The 21,858-nt window shown below is 50.5% G+C and overlaps 1 long non-coding RNA gene across 1 annotated transcript; it reads left to right on the forward strand.

The window, feature by feature from the left end:
* The first annotated feature begins 18,850 nt into the window (after positions 1-18,850).
* LOC108529356 (uncharacterized) lies at positions 18,851-21,321 on the forward strand. Its single transcript, XR_001885509.1, has 3 exons — positions 18,851-19,179; positions 20,378-20,491; positions 21,011-21,321. It is a non-coding gene; the product is annotated as an uncharacterized LOC108529356 (long non-coding RNA).
* Positions 21,322-21,858: the final 537 nt, after the last annotated feature.

Consider the following 21,858-nt stretch of genomic DNA (forward strand, 5'->3'; position numbering starts at 1 on the left):
CCCGCCCCCATTGACCCGCCCCCCGGCCCCAGGTGAGCGCTCACCTGGCGCCGCGCCCGCCCGAGGTCGCGGCGGAGGAACGTGAAGCCCCCCGGGCCTGGAGAGGCGGGGAGGAGGATACGAGGTGGGAACGGAGGAGATTCTGCCTCTCCGGGGTGGGGCGGAGGCAAGCGCAATGGCTTCTCCGAGGTAGAGAAGGTGGACGGGGAGGAGGAGGGACGCACCTGGAGTCAGTGGAAAACCCGGGTCATTGTCCGCCCTCCTGCCCAGCGAGTGCGGGTCTCTTCGCCGCAGCCCCCAGACTCAGGGCAGGGCCGGGTCCTGAAGCAGAACCGCTCTCTGGAAGCGGGGGAAATGCATGTCCAATGGCTCGGGGGACCCTGTTGCCAGGCAGAATCTTGGTTAGAGGGGAGAGAGGAAAGGGCGCCCTGTTTTTAAACGGGTGAGTGACTGTCACTGGCGAGGTGCACAGCGTGGGCCTCCGTGGGATTTTGACAAAATGCTTCTGATGTTCTCCAGGGCAGAAATCCAGAGTGGACAGTGGGGCAGACAGAGGCCTGCGGGAGGAGGGACCCACTTTCCAAGATGTGTAGATGCCAGAATCTCTGGTAGATAGGGTGGGACCTTCAAGTGTTGGGCCCCAAAGTTCTGTTTTGCTTATTATTTTTTTAAGTTTAACCCCAATTTCTGCCGCAAAGGTGCAGAGATCAAAGCAGTGGGTGGTACCTGTCTAGAAAGCAGACATACAACCAATGACCCAAGTGAGAGTTCAAATGTTTTTGAGTCTGGAACACTGGGTCAAATCAAGCAAAACAAAATATAGCTTGCAATGAATGTCAAGATCTGCATGTAAAGTTTCCAAAAAATTAGCCATGCATATGGAACATCAAGTGACAGCGACCTTGGCTTTTCAGTGGACACCAGCATGGTAGGGGGCTGGGAGAGGTGATGGGAAGATGGTGGCTACTGTGTTAGGTGGCATTAACAGAGGAAGCCCCCCCCCTCCACCGCCCCTTTGAGCTTCTTTGAGCTCAGTTTCTCTGTCAAATGAGCACAGTGATTAGATGATCTGATGATTCCTAACAGCTCTGCCAGCCCTATCAAATTCCACGGTTCTATTTATTGAGGCCACATGGCCCAGTGTAATGTGCAGAGACCTGGAGTCAAATCATGTAAGTTATGAGCCCCATATGAAATATGGATGATGAGAAATATCTAACAGGATTTTTGTGCAGGTAAGATGTTAAATGCCAGTCAGGCACCGTGGCTCATGCCTGTAATCCCAGCATTTTGGGAGGCCAAGGTGACAGGATCACCTGAGGTCAGGAATTCAAGACCAGCCTGGCCAACATGGTGAAACCCTGTCTCTACTGAAAATACAAAGACATTAGCCAGGCGTGGTGGTGCATACCTGTAATCCTAGCTACTCAGGAGGCTGAGGCAAGAGAATCACTTGAACCCGGGAGGAGGAGGTTGCAGTGAGCCGAAATCATGCCATTGCACTCAGGCCTGGGCAATAGAATGGGACTCCATCATAAATAAATAAATAAATAAATAAATAAATAAATAAATAAATAAAAAGATGTTAAATGCCTTGCAGGTGCCGGCACCTAATATCAGTGATTGTTATACCTGCAGGCAGGACCGGGGTGTGATGCTGTTTATAACTGGTTCTCGAGGAAGGTTGACGGTGGTCTGATTTGTATCATTTGTTGATCTCTGTGACTTAAATATTCTCATCATGGCTGACTTCATGCCACCAATGTGGCATCATTTCTGATCACTGGAGTTAGGAAGAGATGTGCACAGCTAGCCCTGCAGGCCAGCTGGACCCAACTCCAGCATATCACTGGTAAGACTTTGAACCATGGGCCAGGTACGGTGGCTCAAGCCTGTAATCTCAGTACTTTGGGAGGCCGAGGCGGGTGGATCACAAAGTCAGGAGATCGAGACCATCCTGGCTAACATGGTGAAACCCCGTCTCTACTAAAAATACAAAAAAATTAGCCAGGCGTGGTGGTGGGCACCTGTAGTCCCAGCTGCTCTGGAGGCTGAGGCAGGAGAATGGCGTGAACCTGGGAGGAAGAGCTTGCAGTGAGCCAAGATCGTGCCACTGCACTCCAGGCTGGGCCACAGAGCAAGACTCCATTTCAAACAAACAAACAAACAAACAAACAAACAAAAGACTTTGAACTATGATCACAGAAGCTAGCGCATGAGGGGCCTGAGCTGGACCAGTATGAGTCAGAGAGAAGGAACAGCCATGGACTAGGATGGCAGATAGACCCCACCAGGCCCCAGCCACACCCCCTAGGCAGGTGAGGATGGAGTGGGTTCGACTCAGGCTGCCCAGCTGCTCTTCCTGTTCTCATGCCCCTAAGCACACACAAGCATGATTGTGCATGGAGAAGGCACGGTACATTCTCCCAAAGTGATACCTTTTCACAATTTCATGAAAGTTACATGTTGATGTCTGATGGGTAAGCCTATGAATCAAAGAGACTGGAAGAAGCACCCAAGACTCAATGGAGACATCAGTGGTTGGAGAGTGAGGAACACGAGGAAAATATTTAGATGGATGCTCTTGAGTCCTTGCCAGCCAATGGCATGGCCCCATCCTTGGGCTCCCTCCTCCTGATGTTAGAACTGTACAAGGTTTCTGTCTGCTGGGGTGTCCACCCAGCTTGCCCACGGAGGCTTCAGAGTTCTGCTTCTGCCTTTTTGGGCAACAAGGCTGCACAGAACTGCCCAGATAATAGCTCCTTCTTGCTAATAATAATTCCACAGCAGCTCCTGTGTACCAAGGCGGGGTGTGTGTGTGTGTGTACGTGTGTATACACATGCACATGTGCCCAGCCTGGCTTTCGATCTCACTAAAGCCTCAAGCCCTCTGGGAGGCTGGGACAGTCATAACCCCATCGCACAGATAAAAAAAAACAGAGGCTGGGAGAGCTTACGTAGCCGGTGTAGGTGGGCCAGCTGTAGTGGAGGCAGGAATTGAGCCCAGCCCTAGCCAGAGATACTGTCAGTACTGACTGTGGCTTATGATTGGCCGTGGCTGGCTCAGAACTGCCCAGACACAGCCTGACTCACAGACACCTTTGCATTACACATCCTTACAAAGCATCGAGTACCTCCTAAGTGTCCATCCCCAAGGGGCTCATAGCCTGGAGGGGGAGATGGCAGTGAAAACAGATCATCCTTGCAATTGTGATATTATAGGATCCCTGAGGAAGGACATGAAGAGCAGCCCTTGGGATCTACAGCCTGTGCCATAAATGATTTGTTGCTCTGCCACCTTCCCTCTGCCTTGTGGGTTCCTGAAGGGCCGGCCTGAGTTTTACTTCTCTCTGTGTCTCCAGAGCCTGGCACAAGTCCCAGCACATAGTAGGTACTCAGTAAACAAGTGTTGTTTTCAGCTTATAACCCTGGTTTGTGGCCTTTTTATGGCTGTAAAGATGTATCATACAAACACATGTGTGCTCATGGAAACACTCCTTCCCGGGCTCGGACACAGGCTCCATGGGGCACACACACTACAGCCCAAGTCCAGGCATTTGGTGACACACAGACCCCCACTGCTCCCCTATGGATATCTACATTCCTGGGCAGCCCCACAGCTGGTCCTGGGTCCACACGTTCACACAGGTATGCAAGAGAAGCATTCTTAGATATCCACATGCAGCTACCTGTCTCCATTAACCAGCCCAAGGCAGCCAGCACTCAGGACTGGAGCCCTCTCCTCCTCTTGTGCACACATGCACGTGCACACACACACACACACACTTTGGAAATCACAAACATGATGAGGCTGAAAGCTTTGCTACGGCCACACCAAATCTAGCTCCAGGATGTCTGCAGACCTCTCCTTCCTCTTCCTGGCACCTGCTCTCAGGCCAGCCCACCCTGCCTGAAGCAAACCCTCAGGAACCATCTGTCTTTGGTTGGCTCCAGATCTCCTGTGCCTCCTAAGTGGAAATGCGGTTTTCCAGGCTGGCTCTCTCCTCTAATCCCCTCAAACTGCACTGGAAATGAACTCTGGAACCAACAGGAAGTGGAACAGATGATGCCCCAGCAGCTCCGAGGGAAGGTGCCCATGATAACCGGAGACACAGCTGTCCAGGACGGCTGGTCCTGTGGAGCCTGGACAGGACTGGTGTGGGTGTGGGCTCACCTGTCCCTCTCCCTGTCCTTCACCATCCTCCCTGTGACCTGGCCTTCTTGCCATAGCCTTATGATGACTGGCTCTGTCCTGACCACTCCCATCAGTCCTAGCCCCACATATTTGAACTGTATTGGCAATGCCCTTGCAACATTCCACTAGCATTGACTCTGGAGCAGTGCGAGGTCATGTGTGGGTCATGATTCTCCCCATCATACAGATGAGGACACTAAAGTCCAGAAAGATGAATGACTTCCTCAAGGTCATAGAACTCACTGGCTCTCGGGGATGGGAGACTTGATTTTTCTGGAACATCAGACTGAACTAGGACTGAAGCTGAGTGGGGAAAGTGGGCTTCAGAATCCCTTCCAGGGAACTCACAGCCATGCCTGAACATGACAGAAAACGGGGCAGAGAAGGAGACCAAAATGTTAACAGTGGCTGCCTTGGAGGCTGGGAGTGTGGGTAAGAAGCAGTTTTATCCTCCTTGCGTTTTCCTACTTTTCTATGACAAGCATGTTTGACATAATGAAAAAAGTTACTGAAAGTCGGGAGGAGACAAATACATAACAATGAATCTCCAATGGTGGAACTTCAAGCATTTGCAGGAAAGGTATTTGGGAGGGGCAGGGCAGTATTTCCAGACTGGAGTCCTCTGTGACCTTCACTCATCTGTCCTTCTGCGGGAAGCGCCCCTGTCCTATCTTGGGGAGCTCACTCCAGAGCTGGCAGAGCTCACCACTCCCCATGGCACTTCCAGTTTGAGGCCTTCTCACTGCTGTTCCTCCCTCCCTCCTTCTTCTTCCTCACAGAACACTTTAAACTGTCTTGTGGGGAGAGTGTGGGACTGACCTTCTCTTGCCGCTTGCCTGTCCAAGGCCATTTTCCAGCTCTTGATCCAGCAGCATCTTTGAGTTCAGTCAAGGCAGGCTGAATGCAGAGAAGCAGTCCTTTGGTGTCCCCCCACCCAGCCATGCTTCTGTGGCCAAGGGCAGCTGGCTTCCCCCTGGAACCCCACCTTGACTGACCACTCCTGCCTCTGCCCACTCACCACGTTGGTTCTACAACCTTTATTGGCACAACTGTACTTTGTTCCAGTGCCTATGTTGATATATACTGTCCTTGAGTTTGGGAGATTAGGATCCCTGCTATGTGTAGATTGCAGACACCTCAAGATCTGAGACCCTGTCCCCTGTTTCTTTTCTATCCCACACTTCCTCCCATAGTGGTACTGAGTTTCAGCCCACAGTAAAAAGATTGTTAAATAACTGAATTAATGAATGAATAACTGAAAGAATAAACACTGGACCCTGGAAGGTCTGACCTGACTTATCAATGGCTACAAACACTGCCCCAGATTTTATAATGTTCATGAGAGACAGGATGAGCCATCTGTACTGACATGGTTGAAACTAGCAGGAGTGCTTTGAGCAGTCCAGTTCTGTCTAGCAGTTATAGGTAAGTAAGTAGTGACTTGAAGGGGAAATCTCAATTTCAGATAACATGGTTGGGCGTGGTGGCTCATGCCTGTAATCCCAACACTTTGGGAGGCTAAAGTGGGTGGATCACCTGAGATCAGGATCACCTGAGATCACCCTGGCCAACATGGTGAAACCCCATCTCTACTAAAAATACAAAAATTAGCTGGGCATGGTGGCAGGCGCCTGTAATCCCAGCTACTCAGAAGACTGAAGCAGGAGAATCGCTTGAACTCAGGAGGCGGACTTTGCGGTGAGTGGACATCGCACCACTGCACTCCAGCCTGGGGGACAGAGCAAGACTTGATCTCAAAAAAAAAAAAAGAAAAGAAAAAGCTGGCACTGTGGCTCACGCCTGTAATCCCTGCACTTTGGGAGGCGGAGGTGGTTGGATCACGAGGTCAGGAGTTTGAGACCAGCCTGGCCAAGATGGTGAAACCCATCTCTACTAAAAATACAAAAATTAGCCAGGTGTGGTGGCAGGCACTTGTAGTCCCACCTACTCAGGAGGTTAAGGCAGGAAAATCGTTTGAACCTGGGAGGCAGAGGTTGCAGTGAGCCGAGATCGCACCACTGTACTCTAGCCAGGGTGACAGAGCAAGACTCTATCTCAAAAAAAAAAATTCAGATAACTCACTACATTGTCCCCATAAGTCGACTCATGTATGTCAGGTGACATATGTGTCCAAGCTCTGCTTGGGCACTGGACTCAGCATGAATATAATCCCCACCCCAGCCCTGGTTACCACTTTTAGGAGCATAGAACACAGTGAGCTGACCTGGAGACCAGGAGATGGCTGGGCAGGTGGCACGGAGCATCAGGCCATTCTTTCTTCAACCACTGTGAAGTCCCCTAAGGGCAAAGCGCTAGCGAAAGACTCTACACTGGGGTGTTTTACAACAGAAAAGGGTTCCACACAGGGCACAGCTATGGATACTGCTCAAAAGAAGGAGGAAGGAGGCCAGGCACTGTGGCTTACGCCTGTAATCTAAGCACTTTGGGAGGCCAAGGCAAGTGGATCACCTGAGGTCAGGAGTTCCAGACTAGACTGGTCAACATGGTGAAACCCTATCTCCACTAAAAATACAAAAAATTAGCCGGGTGTGGTAGTGCATGCCTGTAGTCCCGGCTACTCGGGAGGCTGAGGCAGGAGAATCGCTTGCACCTGGGAGGCAGAGGTTGCAGTGAGCAGAGATCCCACCATTGCATTCTAGCCCTGGGGCAACAAGAGCAAAACTCCATCTCCAAAAAAAAAGAAAAGAAGAAAGGAAGGAAGGAAGGGAAGGAGGGAGGCAAGAAAACAACTTTCTTAGGGAAAAGAAGTTAAAAAAAAATGCCATAATTTACTATAAATAAAATCCTATAGATTTGGGTCTGCACAGAGGCATTCTCAACATTTTTTAGTTTGTTTTCATCTGGGTAAGTTCTTGCTCTCTAAAAAGAAGGATGAGAGGAAAGGGGTCCCATCATGAAGTTCGTAGGTGCCTGGAGGAATGCAATTCCTTTGCAGTTAGTTTTAGGAGTCAGCCACCACCAGACCATTTCCTCCAGGTCATATTATCAGAACTGCAGGTACAAATAAGTTTGCAGGAAGTGCTCATTAACCATGTCCTGACTAGCAGACAATTGGACCACAGCATGTTTTCCTGAGCTCAGGGTAGGACTGCAGTGGCCCAGCCAGATGTTTTTCTTTAAACAAAAGAGAGACTCGAACCTTGGTTTATCTCTGGGAAGCAGTGAGCTGAGTGTTAACTTAAAAAAAAAAAAATGGCTAACTCCACCTCACTACATATTTTCCATTTTATATAAAGTATAAGGCTAGATACAGTGGCTCATGTTTATAATCCTAGCATTCTGGAAGACTGAGGCAGGAGGATTGCTTGAGGCCAGGAGTTCAAGACCAGCCTCGGCAACACAGTGAGACCCTGTTAACACAAAAAAGAAAAAAATGTTTGTCAGGCATTGGGGCACATGCCTGTAGTCCCAGCTACCCTGGAGGCTGAGATGGGAGGATTGCTTGAGCATGGGAAGTTGAGACTGCAGTCAGCCATGACGCCACCACTGCACTCTAGCCTGTGCAACAGAACAAGAACCCTGTCTTAGAAAAAATAATGATAAAGCATGAATATATAATATTCAATTCAACATACTTTGAATAAGCATCTGGTGCTAAATCCTGGGGTAAGAGATAATGAAGTCAGTTCTTGCCCTTGAGGAGCACACAGTTTGTTGGGAAAGACACATAAATAAATACGGAGAGCATTCTGACATTTCTATGTAAGTGTGAACTAGTTATTGAGCACTTACATTGCATGAGGCATTGTTCTAAGTCCTATAAAACTGCTAACCCATTTAATCTTCACATTTTACAAATGAGGAAATGGGCACAGAGAAGTCAAGTAACTGGCCAGCTAGTAAGCTTAGAACCGGGATTAGAACCCAGGGAGCTGACACCAAAGACACATATTTAACCACTGTGTGGCAGTAAAGAGAAGAAAGTACCAAATAAGGCAGGAACGAGGACAATCAATTCATTGTTCCAGGGAAGAGGTAGCTAAGACAATAGCGACTGAGATGCAGCAATGTTTGAGCTAGATTTTGCAGAGTGATTTTTTTTCAGTCCTTCTTTCTTCACTTTAACGGATGGAATAGTCCCTCCTAATTAGCCACACAAATGTTTGAAAAGAAACCAAGTTCTCCCATTGGTTGTCATTATAATTATAAGGGTTCACCCTAAAAAGCATGCCTTTGCTATATTAAGGTCTACTTTTGGAGTGAGAGGAGGTTGAAAAAGTGTTGGGAACTTAAGGATAGAGAATGTTTTACCAGGTGTAGTGGCTCATGCCTGTAATCCCAGCACTTTGGGAGGCCTAGGCGGGCGCATCAAGAGGTCAGGAGATCGAGACCATCCTGGCTAACTAACATGGGGAAACCCTGTCTCTGCTAAAAATACAAAAAAATTAGCTGGGCATGGTGGCGGGTGCCTGTAGTCCCAGCAACTTGGGAGGCTGAGGTGGGAGAATGGTGTGAACCGGGGAGGGTGAGCTTGCAGTGAGCCGAGATCATGCCACTGCACTCCAGCCTGGGTGACAGAGTGAGACTCCCTCTCCAAAAAAAAAAAAAAATAGGGAACGTTTTTAAGCTAGCTAAGCCTTTCCAATATGCTATTGATTCTGAAATATCATTTTTATCCCCTCCAGCTCCAATATTAATATCTACCCTAGTTTCTTCCTCTCTGATCTTGTCACCCAGAATGTGCCCATCTTCTTCCTCATGAGGGGCATTCAGTGTCTAATGTGGCCTGGTTGCAATACCACGTGTCTCCAATAGGAGTCACTGGCAACAACAGGCTCATTTACCTGAGGTTGCATGGAGAGAACTCTAGGTCCTAACTTAAAATCTTGTCTCTGGCTTCCTCTGTGACCTTGGTTTCCTCATCCATAAAATGGATACAAACTGTCTGTCTTCCTCACAGAACAGTGGTGAGAAATGTGAAGATGAATGTGGACATCTTCTGGTGTGATTCAGAAGAGGTGCACTGTCTGATTTTCTAATAGCTTCTGTCCGGATGATTTAAAAAAACTAATCATTCCACAGCTACGTTTTGAGCATCACTCACCATGCCAGGCCATCTGTAGGATCCAGGAATTATTTCTATGTTTGCACAAAAGGAGTTTGAATAAAAGTTTAAAGCAGGGTACGGTGGCTCACGCCTGTAATCCCAGCACTTTGGGAGACTGAGACAGGAGGATTGCTTGAGCCCAGGAGTTCGAGACCAGCCTGGGGCACCATAGCAAGATCTCATCTCTACAAAAAAAAATTAATAGCTGGGCATGGTGGTATGCACCTCTGGTCCCAGCTACTCAGAAGGCTGAGGCAGGAGGATGGTTTGAGCCCAAGAGTTTGAGGCTGCAGTGAGCCGTGATTGCGCCACTGCACTCCAGCCTGGGCGACAGAGGGAGACCCTGTCTGAAAAAAACAAACAAACAAATAAATATTTAAAGCAAACTGTAACCCTGAGGTGGTAGAGCCGCAGCCCCTGCCCTGGGAATGATATTGGGGCGTGCAACGGTGGCGTATCTACCTCACCTGTGGCTGGAAGGCTCTCCTGACCAATAACTCATCTCTTCCTCACACAACCCAGTTTGTGCCTGAAGAAACTGAGGCACAGAGAGGCGAAGTGACCTGCTCAAGGACCTAGATACCAGCAACTTCCCAAGCCTATAATCCCAGAACATGGAGTGGGAAGGGGCGGTGTGAGAAGCCAAGTGGTGGCAGCGGACCGGGAGGGATGGAGGGGGAGGCCTCCCGGGTCCCCAGGCCAGCCCAGGCTGTGCCGATGGCGCCACCTAAGCCAGCCTTCTGCAGGAGCGCCCCCTGCCGGTCAGCGCTGCTCGCGGTGGCCGCGGACGTTGGAGGCCGCTCGGCGCAGCAGGGGCTGTCCTCCCGCGGACCAGAGACCCCCCCACACCGCAGAGGAGAGCAAGAAGGGCCCTGCGGGGTCGGCCTACCCCTTCACTTTGCACACGGCAAACGCGGAGCTCAGAGGAGGACGTGGTTGCTCAAGGTCTTTCAGCTGGATGCGGCCTTCCCCGTCCGTCTGCCTCACACTGCAGAGCCTCCATCTCCCCTGCCTCCATCTACCCCGCACTCCCGAGTCCAGAGGGTCCGTTCCTCCCGGTCCTGCTCCTAGCCAGCCCCTAAACGCCCCACCAGCCCCGTCTCCTCAAGGAACCCTCTGGCATTGCAGCCCCCAGCACTTCCTTCTCCAAAGCCCTGTTGCTTAACCCGCTCTCAATTTGGGACATGGCTTAGTTGGCCTGTTGGCACGACCTTGAGGACCAGGGAGGGGCCTCTTTCTTTCGGATTCTCCACCCACCCGCCCAGAGGTGCCTGGGACAGGGCTGAACTCTTAACTCTCACTCGGGGATGAATATTGATGCCTGACTTTTCTTCTTCCCACTGGGAAGCTTCACAGCAGTGTCTCCGGTCCTGGACGGCCAGGATACCTAGGCTGGCCTTTTGGCTTTCCTTCCTAGCTGAGTGACCTTGGGCAAGTCCCTTACAATCTCTCAGAGCCTCCGTTTCTCTGACTGTACATAGGGAGAAAGCTGCTCTTTGGGCTGCTTGTGAAGATTAAATGAAATCATGTGTGTAGTGTTCCTGGCACATAGTAGGTGCTCAATAAATGGTAAATTTGATTTGTCAGGCTTCCAAGGAGCCTTGTCTGTCGGCACTCTCTTTCCTAGGGATGAGCCTTCTGACCTGAATTCTCCCACCCTCTGCCTCCTGTTGGAAGTAGCCTCGCGAAAGGGGTTCCATGGTGATTACGCAGGGCACAGGAAAGGAGAATGCAGTTGGAAAACAGAACCGGCTACTTTCTGCCTCCACTTCTACTCACACCTACTTCCTGATGCTTAGAATTTACAGCCTGCAAAGGGCTAATATCCAGAATCTACAAAGAACTTAAACAAATTTACAAGAAATAAACAACCCCATCAAAAAGTGGGCAAAGGATATGAACATACATTTCTCAAAAGAAGACATTTATGCAGCCAACAGACATGAAAAAATGCTCATCATCACTGGTCATCAGAGAAATGCAAATCAAAACCACAATGAGATACCAGCTCATGCCAGTTAGAATGGCGATCATTAAAAAGTCAGGAAACAACAGATGCTGGAGAGGATGAGGAGAAATAGGAATACTTTTACATTGTTGGTGGGAGTGTAAACCATTGTGGAAGACAGTGTGGCGATTCCTCAAAGATCTAGAACTAGAAATACCATTTGACCCAGCGATCTCATTACTGAGTAATGAGATATACCCAAAGGATTATAAATCATGCTACTACAAAGACACATGCACATGTATGTTTATCGTGGCACTATTCACAATAGCAAAGACTTGGAACCAACCCAAATGTCCATCAATGATAGACTGGATTAAGAAAATGGGCTGGGCATGGTGGCTTATGCCTGTAATCCCAGCACTTTGGGAGGCCGAGGCGGGTGGATCATGAGGTCAGGAGATCAAGACCATCCTGGCTAACAGGGTGAAACCCCGTCTCTGCTAAAAATATAAAAAATTAGCTGGGCGTGGTGGCAGGCACCTATAGTCCCAGCTACTCGGGAGGCTGAGGCAGGAGAATGGCATGAACCCGGGAGGCAGAGCTTGCAGTGAGCCGAGATCATGCCACTGTACTCCAGCCTGGGTGACAGAGTGAGACTCCGTATCAAAAAAAAGAAAAGAAAATGTGGCACATATACACCATGGAATACTATGCAGCCATGAAAAGGATGAGTTCATGTCCTTTGCAGGGACACGGATGAAGCTGGAAACCATCATTCTCAGCAAACTATCACAAGGACAGAAAACCAAACACCGCATGTTCTCATAGGTGGGAACTGAATAATCAGAACACATGGACACAGGGCAGGGAACATCATACACCGGGACCTCTTGGAGGGTGGGGGGCTGGGGGAGGGAGAGCATTGGGAGAAATGCCTAGTGTAAATGATGAGTTGATGGGTGCAGCACATCAACATGGCACATGTATACCTATGTAACAAACCTGCACATTGTGCACATGTACCCTAGAACTTAAGGTATAATAAAATATATATACACATTATATATATATATATATAGATAGATAAAGAATTTGCAGCCTGTGCATGGCAGTCATGGCTGCCTTGATGCCTGCGTTGTGCTATAGTCATATGGCTTTGGGGCCCAGTGGCATCTACCATACCTCCTGATGCAAGTGTCTGAGAAAAAAGGGGACACCACATCAGTGCTAGCTGGATCCGCCAAGGGCTAAGGGTGCCAAGGGTCAGGTACCCACAGCTAGTCCCATTGGCAGTGGCCACAAGGACAGAGTGTATGCTGGGTCGCATGGCCACAGACATAATAGCATGAGCTCAGAGCTAATAGAATAAGCATTCCATAAACATAACAATCATATTTGAAACTCTTGGAAATTCACTTAAAATTCTTTAGAGGCCAGGTGCGGTGGCTCACGCCTGTGATCCCAGCATTTTGGGAGGCCGAGGCGAGTGAATCATCTGAGGTCAGGAGTTCGAGACCAGTCTGGCCACCATGGTGAAAGCCTGTCTCTACTAAAAATACAAAAATTAGGTGGGTGTGGTGGCGGGCACCTGTAATCCCAGCTATTCAGGAGGCTGAGGCAGGAGAATGGCTTGAATTTGGGAGGTGGAGTTTGCAGTGAGTCAAGATCACTCCACTGCACTCCAGCCTGGGTGACAGAGTGAGACTCTGTCTCAAAAAACAAAACAAAATTATTTAGAAAAGACAACAACTCCCTGGAAACCATTTTATATGGTGACTAATCCCCTCTCTCTGCACAGGCCTCTATGCCAAACTATCTGTTTTTGTAAACCCAGATTTTCATGGACTGCATCTGTTTGAAGGCTGATATACTTGATATACTTATATGCTTGTTACAACAACCCAAATGATCTATGACATTTTACATACATGTGGATGTGTGTGTATATGTACTTTTTACATTTTATTTTTAATTTTTAAAATTAATTTATTTACTTTGAGACAGGGTCTTGCTCTGTTGCCCAGGCTGGAGTGCAGTGGCACCATCATGGCTCACTGCAGCCTTGACCTCCTAGGCTCAAGTGATCCTCCTGCCTTAGCCTCCTGAGAAGCTGGGATAACAGGCAAGCACCACCATGCCTGGCTAATGTTTTCATTTTTTGTAAAATGGGGTCTCAGTATGTTGCCCAGGCTGGTCTTGAACTCCTGGGTTCAGGTGATCCTCCTGCCTTGGCCTTCCAAAGACTTGGGATTACAAGCATGAGCCACCACACTTGGTCTATAATTTTTTTTTTTTTAAGGCAGTCCCTGTTCTATCTCTTCTGATCCGCTGACCCACTGGACTCTTCCTCTCTTCTCCTTCCTTCCCTCCCCACCTTACCACCAATTATGCGATCCTGTTGCTGCAGGGATGGCAAGAGCCTGAATCTTCAGCCAGAGAGATGCCTCAGAGAGAAAAAAACAGCAGGGCCAGTGACACAGAGAAGGCTTTTGCTGTCTGTTGCCCCTCCCATGACCTCTGGGAGAAGTGAAGAGGGTGCAGAAAATGCAAAAGGTTCCTCCACCCCCTCAACACAGGGGTTGGAGCAATGGCCTGAAGTTGCCCCAGTACCTGCTCACTCCCTTGGGTGGAGGAAGATGGTGATATACACGTGGAAAAGGCCAACCACCCATGAAGCCCCTCTAAGTGATTTAGAAAGAGGTCCCTCCTCCTCCAGGCACTTTATTTCCGACTGTCAGAAAACAGTCACTGCAAATATGGCCGTGATGTGCACAGTGTCCTCATATGTGGGGTAACCTTTTGCAGTGCACAACATGCACAATTGTGCATGTCAGCCCTGAAAGCACATACCAGGTCAGTCCTCTGCCTGGTGAGTGGGAAACTAAATCCCACTGACCATGAGCCATCCCTCCAAATCTTCCCCCAGGCACATTCCCAGCAGGGGCATCACAACCTTCCTATGTTTCCAGCCTCAGCCCTTTGGAGTCACCCCAGACTCTCTGGGTTCACACCCGAGTTCTAGCGTTTATCAGGACTATGACCTCAGACAGGTCACATAGCCTGCCTGGGCCACAAGTCCCTTATTTGTAAAACGAGGGTGGTAGCGGCAGCTCTTGCATAGGGTTCTAGTGAGGATTCAATGGGGAAACAAATGTCATACACCAAGATGGTGGCCTGGTGCTTGCTGATTCCCCAACATCAGTCCCACCCTCCAGCCCCCCAAATATTCTCCCATTTATTCTCTAAATTCTGCCTAAGAAGCGTCTGCATTTGGCTACATGAGTAGGTTATCAGGCCAGCCTTGTCACTGCAGGTGGAGTTTGGTTATATAAGTAAAGGGATGAAAGGAGCAAAACAAATGTCATGTGAAATACTTGCAAGGTGCAGCCAGGCGCGGTGGCTCACGCCTGTAATCCCAGCATTATGGGAGGCCAAGGCGGGCAGATCATGAGGTCAAGAGATCAAGACCAGTCTGGCCAACATGGTGGAACCCCATCTCTACTAAAAATACAAAAATTAGCCAGGCATGGTGGCGGGCACCTGTAGTCCCAGCTACTTGGGAGGCTGAGGCAGGAGAATTGCTTGAAACGGGGAGGTGGAGGTTGCAGTGAGCCGAGATCGCACCACTGCACTCCAGCCTGGGTGACAGAACGAGACTCTGTCCCGAAAAAAAAAAAAAAGAAAAGAAAAGAAAAAGAGAAAAGAAGTACTTGCAAGGGTCCTATGCTGAGTTCTTCCTAAAACAAAGGTTTCATTTACAAACCAAAATTGTAATCCCCCAAATTCTTTATTCACACATCTAGCTTTTTAAAAATAATCCCAGCTGAGCAGCATACTTGTGTCTCAGCAGGACACAGGTCACCTAGTGGCTTCCAACCAAGACATCACCCCATGACCCTGGCCAACCCTGCTCACCTCCAGCCTGGCTTGCCAAGAAGGCTAATCACTTTCTCTACAGCGGGTTTCATTTTATCAATGAGTTTCCCAACATGCAGAGTATTTAGCAAGTGAGAGGCACTGTGCTTATTCATTTCATTATCCTACTTACTTTTCCCATCTGCTTCAGAAATTGACATTACAATGATCACCTTGGACTGTTTCTAATCATCGACATTTACAATGTAACATGCTTTTCTTCCTGTTATCAATGTAATAAAATGCAAAGATATCCAAAGTGCTTACTTGTTTTTTGCCCTTAAAACCCCATTTCACATAGAAGCACAAAGAACAATCTCCACTTTCCTTCTAGGTCCATGAAAAGATAAACCATCCCTAGAAACCAGGCTTCGTGAATGAAGTTCAAAAAACACTAGTTCCAAGGCGTGCAATCATGTCCCTGTGGCCCTGGCTTTCCCCGGGAGCCCCAGCTGAATTCCAGTATCATTTCTCTGCGCTCTTTTGGCTTCTTCCTTGGAAGGGGGGTGAGGGTTCAATATCAGGCGAATTTTAAGATCTGTGGTGAGGTGTTATTAATTGCCCCACCACCACCACAACTGAGACACACACACACACACACACACACACACACACGTATGTCAGCGTCTCTCCAGCTGTTGTTCCTGGGAGCCCCAGCAGGTGGCACTATGACCCTGACCATCTTCACAGGCCCCATCCAGAATGTGTGGGCACAATACCTTTAAGGTCTAGGGACTCCCAGGGGCCCCAGAGGCAGGACCTCACCTCTGAAGAGCCCCATGGGGAGAGTCCTATCCCAGAGAGAAGAGCCCTGTCTCCTGTCTCCACTCTCCTTTAGCTCAACTTCCTGGTCAAGAGTCTAGGCAGGGGTGCAGAGGTGAGGAGTGAAGGGGGCTAGCTAAGGGGGCCCAGGCCCTCCTCCCTTCCCTCCAACCCAGCTAGATCTGTTTCTCATTGCATTAGGAGAGGTACTCTCCCAACCCCTGACAACTCATCCCTAACCCACCTGACCACCAGCCCTGAGCTTTGGGGACAAATCTTGGCAACTGCTGAAGGCCACTCTAGGTCAGGAATGACTACACTGATGAGAAGCTAGAAGGCACAAAGAGGGAGGGGTGTAAATTAGGGAGGCTTCCTGGAGGAGGTGAGGGTGGACCTAAGAGATTAACTCATGGTCCCCTCATTAAGAATAAGGGAGACTGAGCTGGGTGAGGTGGCTCATGCCCGTAATCCCAACACTTTGGGAGGCCAAGGCAGGAGCATCACTCGAGCTCAGGAGTTTGAAACCAGCCTGGAAAACATGGCAAGACCTCATCTGTCTACTAAAAATCAAAAAAATTAGCCCGGTGTGGTGGTGTGTGCATGTAGTGCTAGCTACTCAGGAGGCTGAGGTGGTAGGATCACTTGAGCCCAGGAGATGCAGGCTACAGTGAGCGCTGATGGCACTACTGCACTGCAGCCTAGACAACAGAGCAAGATCCTGTCTCCAAAACAAATAAGAAGAAGAAGGGAGACTGAGGGCCAATCTAGCGAGTTTGGTGCTGCCTGGGGGAGGAACACCGACAGGCGAGCTCAATGGCCATTCTTTGGAGTGCTTCTCGGGGGTAAGGTGGGCCTCCGGGGACTCTCCCCTGAACAAACTAGAGAAACAGAAGCCACAGACTCTAAGAGTATATGAGGGTGGGGGGGAAGAAGCCCTTGGGGAGCTGACCAGGGGTTCTGAAGGAATAACAGGGGTGCTGAGTTGTGAGAGGGCAGAGGGAGCCTTCCAGGTTAAAACTGGTTCCCCTGCATGGGGGAGGGGTATGACAGAGCACAGGGAAGGGGAGGACAGGCGAGAAGGACCAAGCCTGTGCCCAGCCTCAGGGACAGGACTGAGCCTCTACCTACAGCCTAGCAGGTAGATTTGCTTGCTAGAGTTGACCGTTCTTGGGATGAAATCAGGGGCAAGCCAGCAAGAGGGGCTTTCCACTCAGGGAACTCCGTACCCCTGTTGTAAAGCCCAGCCATGCCTCGGCGGGCCTAGCAGAACTTGCCAGGTGCCCTAGTGGGCTCTTTGGTGGTCTATCTCTCCATCTCCTACTGCGCACCCTCCCCAGCAGCCTGCCCTCTCCCAGGGGCAGAACCCAGAAGGCCTCCCTCCTGCAGTCAGACCCAGGCACCACCTGCTTCTCCAGTCACTGCCCAGGACACCACTTGCCCCTAACGGTCGGCAAATCTACCCTTTTGGTTACCACCTCATGGAGATTCGGCCTCTCTGGAGGTAAGTCATTTTCTTTTCTTATTTTTTGAAACAGAGTCTCACTCCATCAACCAGGCTTGAGTGTAGTGGTGCCATCCTAGCTCACTGCCGCCTCAAATCCCTGGGCTCAAGCGATCCTCTCCCCTCAGCCTCCCGAGTAGCTGAGATTGTGGACACGTGCCACCACACCTGGCTTAGTTTTAAATTTTTTGCAGAGATAGGGTCTCACGATGCTGCCCAGGTTGGTCTCAAACTCTTGGCCTCAAGTGATCCTCCTGCCTCAGCCTCCCAAGATGCTGGGATTACAGGTATGAGCCATTCTTGATACCTGGGGTGGGACATGGTCCAGAATGGGGACAGGAAAGACTCCAGAACTAGCAGAACCACACACTCCAGCCAGAAAAAAGAGGTGAAGGAAGTTGGAGGAAAAGCAAGCCTCCCGATCAGGAGCCCCCAGTGGTTTCCAGCAGGTAGGCTGGCTCACTTCTTCCCCAGGGAGGCCTGTTTTCCAGGACGCTCACTCACGTGCGAAACAGCTCAGTGCACACATGGGCACAGAGTCAAAGATTTCTTGGAAGATACAGTGATTTCTTGATTTTGTTCAGAACTGCTCACACACACTCTCGCTCACTCCATGAGCTGGGGAAGCAGGGCTGCCCACCACACCGAGCAGGAGACTGGGGTTTGAGTTTGAGCTCAGGTCGGCCTCAAGCAGTGCCTCCGAAAGCTCAAAGAGAAGTCAGGTGGCCAGGTGACCAGGTGGGGAATCGGGGTGGGTTGGCTGTCCCTTCCTCCCTAACACTCGCCTTCTGATTCTTCTTAGAGGGCTGGTAAGGCTCCCAGGACTGGCACTCAGGCCTTGGCATGGCAGAGGATCAAAAGAAACTGCCCTTCCTTTCATGCAATTGATACAAGAAGCAACAGAAATTGCAGCTTGCGGCCAGGCGCGGTGGCTCAAGCCTGTAATCCCAGCACTTTGGGAGGCCGAGACGGGCGGATCACGAGGTCAGGAGATCGAGACCACCCTGGCTAATACGGTGAAACCCCGTCTCTACTAAAATACAAAACTAGCCAGGCGAGGTGGCGGGCGCCTGTAGTCCCAGCTACTCGGGAGGCTGAGGCAGGAGAATGGTGTAAACCCGGGAGGCGGAGCTTGCAGTGAGCTGAGATCCGGCCACTGCACTCCAGTCCGGGCGACAGAGCGAGACTCCGCCTCAAAAAAAAAAAAAAAAAAGAAAGAAATTGCAGCTTGCTTTCAGTGGGATGTAAAATCACATGGAAGAAGCCATCACCCAGGGAGCTCACTTGAACCGTCAGGGCTTAGGCCCAGCTTCCACATACACGCTGCTTCCCCGTTTGCTGACGTCCTCTGTGTTGAGAGTACCATGTCACTCTTCAACTGACATCTCTCTGGATTGGCAGCCAGGGCCTAGGATCCTTGAGTCCTTGTTTTGTCAACAACCCTCCCCCTCTTTTTGCTCTTTCCTGGCTGTGTGGTGGACTCTTCAGGGACACAGCGGTCACTGCGCTGCAGGGACAGTCCCCAAGTGCCAAGGTGCAGCCTAAAGGGGGCTGTTCCCACTATGGCATCCGTGACAAGAACCAGGAGCCAGAATGCAGGTTTCTGTGACTTGTCAGCTCCCTTCTGAGTGCCCTGTTGAGAATTCCTAGAAATGCAGACACCACCCTCCCCGCCACCTGGATGGGCCGTCCTGAGCCAATAGGAATACTTTCCTGTGGACATGCCATGCTGGAATCCCAGGCCTCCCCACCCTGCCAGCCCCTGCCAGCTCCCTGGGGCCCAGCTGGTGAGTTTCACCCCCAAAGTGACTGCGACATTGGAAGGCCAGGGCCACCACTGCCTTTTCCATTGCTCGGCAGCTCTATCGTTCATCCATAACCCCCAGGCGCGGAGGCAGGGCTGGGGGCGCAAGGGGCTCTCTTGGTGCAGCGGCAGGGGCGGGGGCAGGGGCTCCCCTAACTGCAGAGGCTAGCCTTACACACCCAGCAACACATGTCCCTCTTTATGGCCCGGGCTTTCTCTCGGTGCTTAAAGCCAACTGTGAAAAGAGCAGGGCTGATTCTGGCTGCCTGGCCGTCTCCTGGCAACAGGCCTGGCAGGAGGTCTTTCTTTCTCCCCCCAACCTCCCTTCTCTCCTCCACCACCCCCCTCTCTCTTTTCCCCCCTGTGTCTTGTGTTGTGTATCATTAAAACTTCCCTCCCAGCCACTTCGCAGCCAACAACCAGGCCCTTCTGGGACTAGTTCCCTTGGGGCAGCTCAGCCGGCCCAGGGTTGGGGGCTCCGAGGGGTTAAGGCCCCCAGAGAAGGGCCTTTGTTTTCTGGAACCAAGGCTTAAACTCAAGTTGGCAACCTTTGGCACATTCGTGAGGGGCAGCCACCGGCACCCTCTCTGCAGGCACCTCTTCCTTCCCTGTCTTCCTCCCCCATCTTTCAGGGTCTTGGCCTCTTCCTTTAGTGCCTGGAGCCTGCCAATAGTGCCACTGGGCACTGCCCAAAACCATGCAGGCCTCACGAGGCTGGGCATGGACAACCCCTCACCTAGGAGGACAAGCCTCTGCTGAAGGCTGGGGTAGCCAGAGGCCTGCAGCCAGCTCTGGCACACGTGTCCTGGTCTGCCTTGAAAGGGGACAGGCACACAAAGGGTGTTGGCCTCAGGGATCACGGGGAGGCAGAGCATCCAATCAATGCCTCCAGAACCCAAAGAACTCTTCATTTGGCAGTTTCAACCTGGAGGGACACTGAGACCCAGAGGGGGTGAGTGCCTTGTCCAGGGACACACAGTCAGTCAGGAGAAAGCTGAAGCTGGAACCCTGGTTTCCTAGTCCCCTCCTCTGTGGCTCTTCACTGGAGGGGAACCGGAGGGGAACAGGTGGCTCCCTGAGGCCCACGCACCTTTTGGGCCTGACCTGCCTGCCTCTAGAGCAGTGCTCAGGGGTGTCTGAACTTGATCCTACCACTCCGGGGCCCCCCCGTCTTCTCCCAGACCCTGAAGAAAGCCTCTGATGGGCCTAGAACAGAAAGGTGACCCAGGACCTTGCCCAGTCTTTCTGGACAATTGGAAGACATTTACACTTCCTCCTCCACCTCTACCTCCAACGTCAGTACCTGAGTCACAGGGGCCTAGTGCTGGGCTCCTCTGTCATCCAACCCACTCTTAAGGCTGGATGGGCCACCCCAGATTGCCTATCTGGTACCTTGAGGCAGAGCAGACACTGGGGGTAATCTCAGCTCATAGCCAGGTGGCTTCCAGGTGCAGCTCTGGGGTTCTGCCAGCTCTAGCCTTGCTCACCCACAGGGTCTCCGGCCAACCAAGATGCTCTGACCACACAGACTGGCACTTGCAGGGCACCCTGACTGCAAGCCCTCAGCTCTGTTGTCCCGTGTTCTGGTCTTTTCCAGACTCCAGGGATTTCCATGCCACCTCCACTCTATAGCTGCATGCAACCTATTCTGCTATTTTCTGAACACTTTTCTTTACATTGATGTGCATTGTTCTTAATAACATCAACTGAAAACGAGACTTTAGATTTACTCATTTTCAACAATGAGATTTCATTCTAACCAGACACTATGGCCCCGCAAAGGCTCTGAATGTGTGACTTTCTCTCTTTATTAGAAAAGAATCTTAGCAAGTGTTGGAGAGGTGCTGAAGTCATATTAGGACCAAACAGACTTTCTCTTTGAGGATACTCAGGAGGAGTGAAGGAGAATGGAACAGGGGGTGTGAATACATGAGCTTTCTCCCCATGTGATTCAAAGTGATTTAACCCATGCCTCACCTTCTGGAGCACCCACGGCCCTCTCTAGCTGTGATAAATATCAACACTAGCCATCAAAATGTTCCCAAAAGTCCAACCTTTGACCAAACTACATTTCGGATTTTCTTAAATTCTGGAGAAAAAATAAAATAAAGTAAAAGAACAAATATTTTGGTTATGCCATGTACTCTGATTTGGGATTCAGAAAATATGATTTCTGGCCAGGCATGGTGGCTCATGCCTGTAATTCCAGCACTTTGAGAGGGGAGGATCTCCTGACCCCAGGAATTGGAGATCAGCCTGGGCAACGTAGGAAGAAGACATTATCTCTACAAATAATAAAAAGTTACCAGGTGCAGTGGTGCATGTCTGTGGTCTCAGCCACTCAGGAGGCTGAGGTGGGAGGATCGCTTGAGCCCAGGAGGTCGAGGCTGCAGTGAGCCATGTTTGTGCCATGGCACTGTAGCCTGGATGACAGAGCAAGACCTTGTCTCAAAAAAAAGAAAGGAAATATGATTTCCCACATTACCACACCTTCTGATGCGCATAGCAAAAGGCTGGGGGTGGGGGTGGGGAGGCTGTGGTAGGCCAAGGTAGGGGTGGGTGATGAGGATGAGGGGAGGAAGGCTTTTGAGCAGTCTGAGAAAAGCAGGAGAGCTGGGAACATCTTGCCACCATCAGTCCTCAATCACTAAGACAGCCTGGT

This window comes from Rhinopithecus bieti, unplaced genomic scaffold (genome assembly GCF_001698545.2).
Source record: "Rhinopithecus bieti isolate Rb0 unplaced genomic scaffold, ASM169854v2 scaffold_6904, whole genome shotgun sequence".
Lineage (NCBI taxonomy): Eukaryota > Metazoa > Chordata > Mammalia > Primates > Cercopithecidae > Rhinopithecus > Rhinopithecus bieti.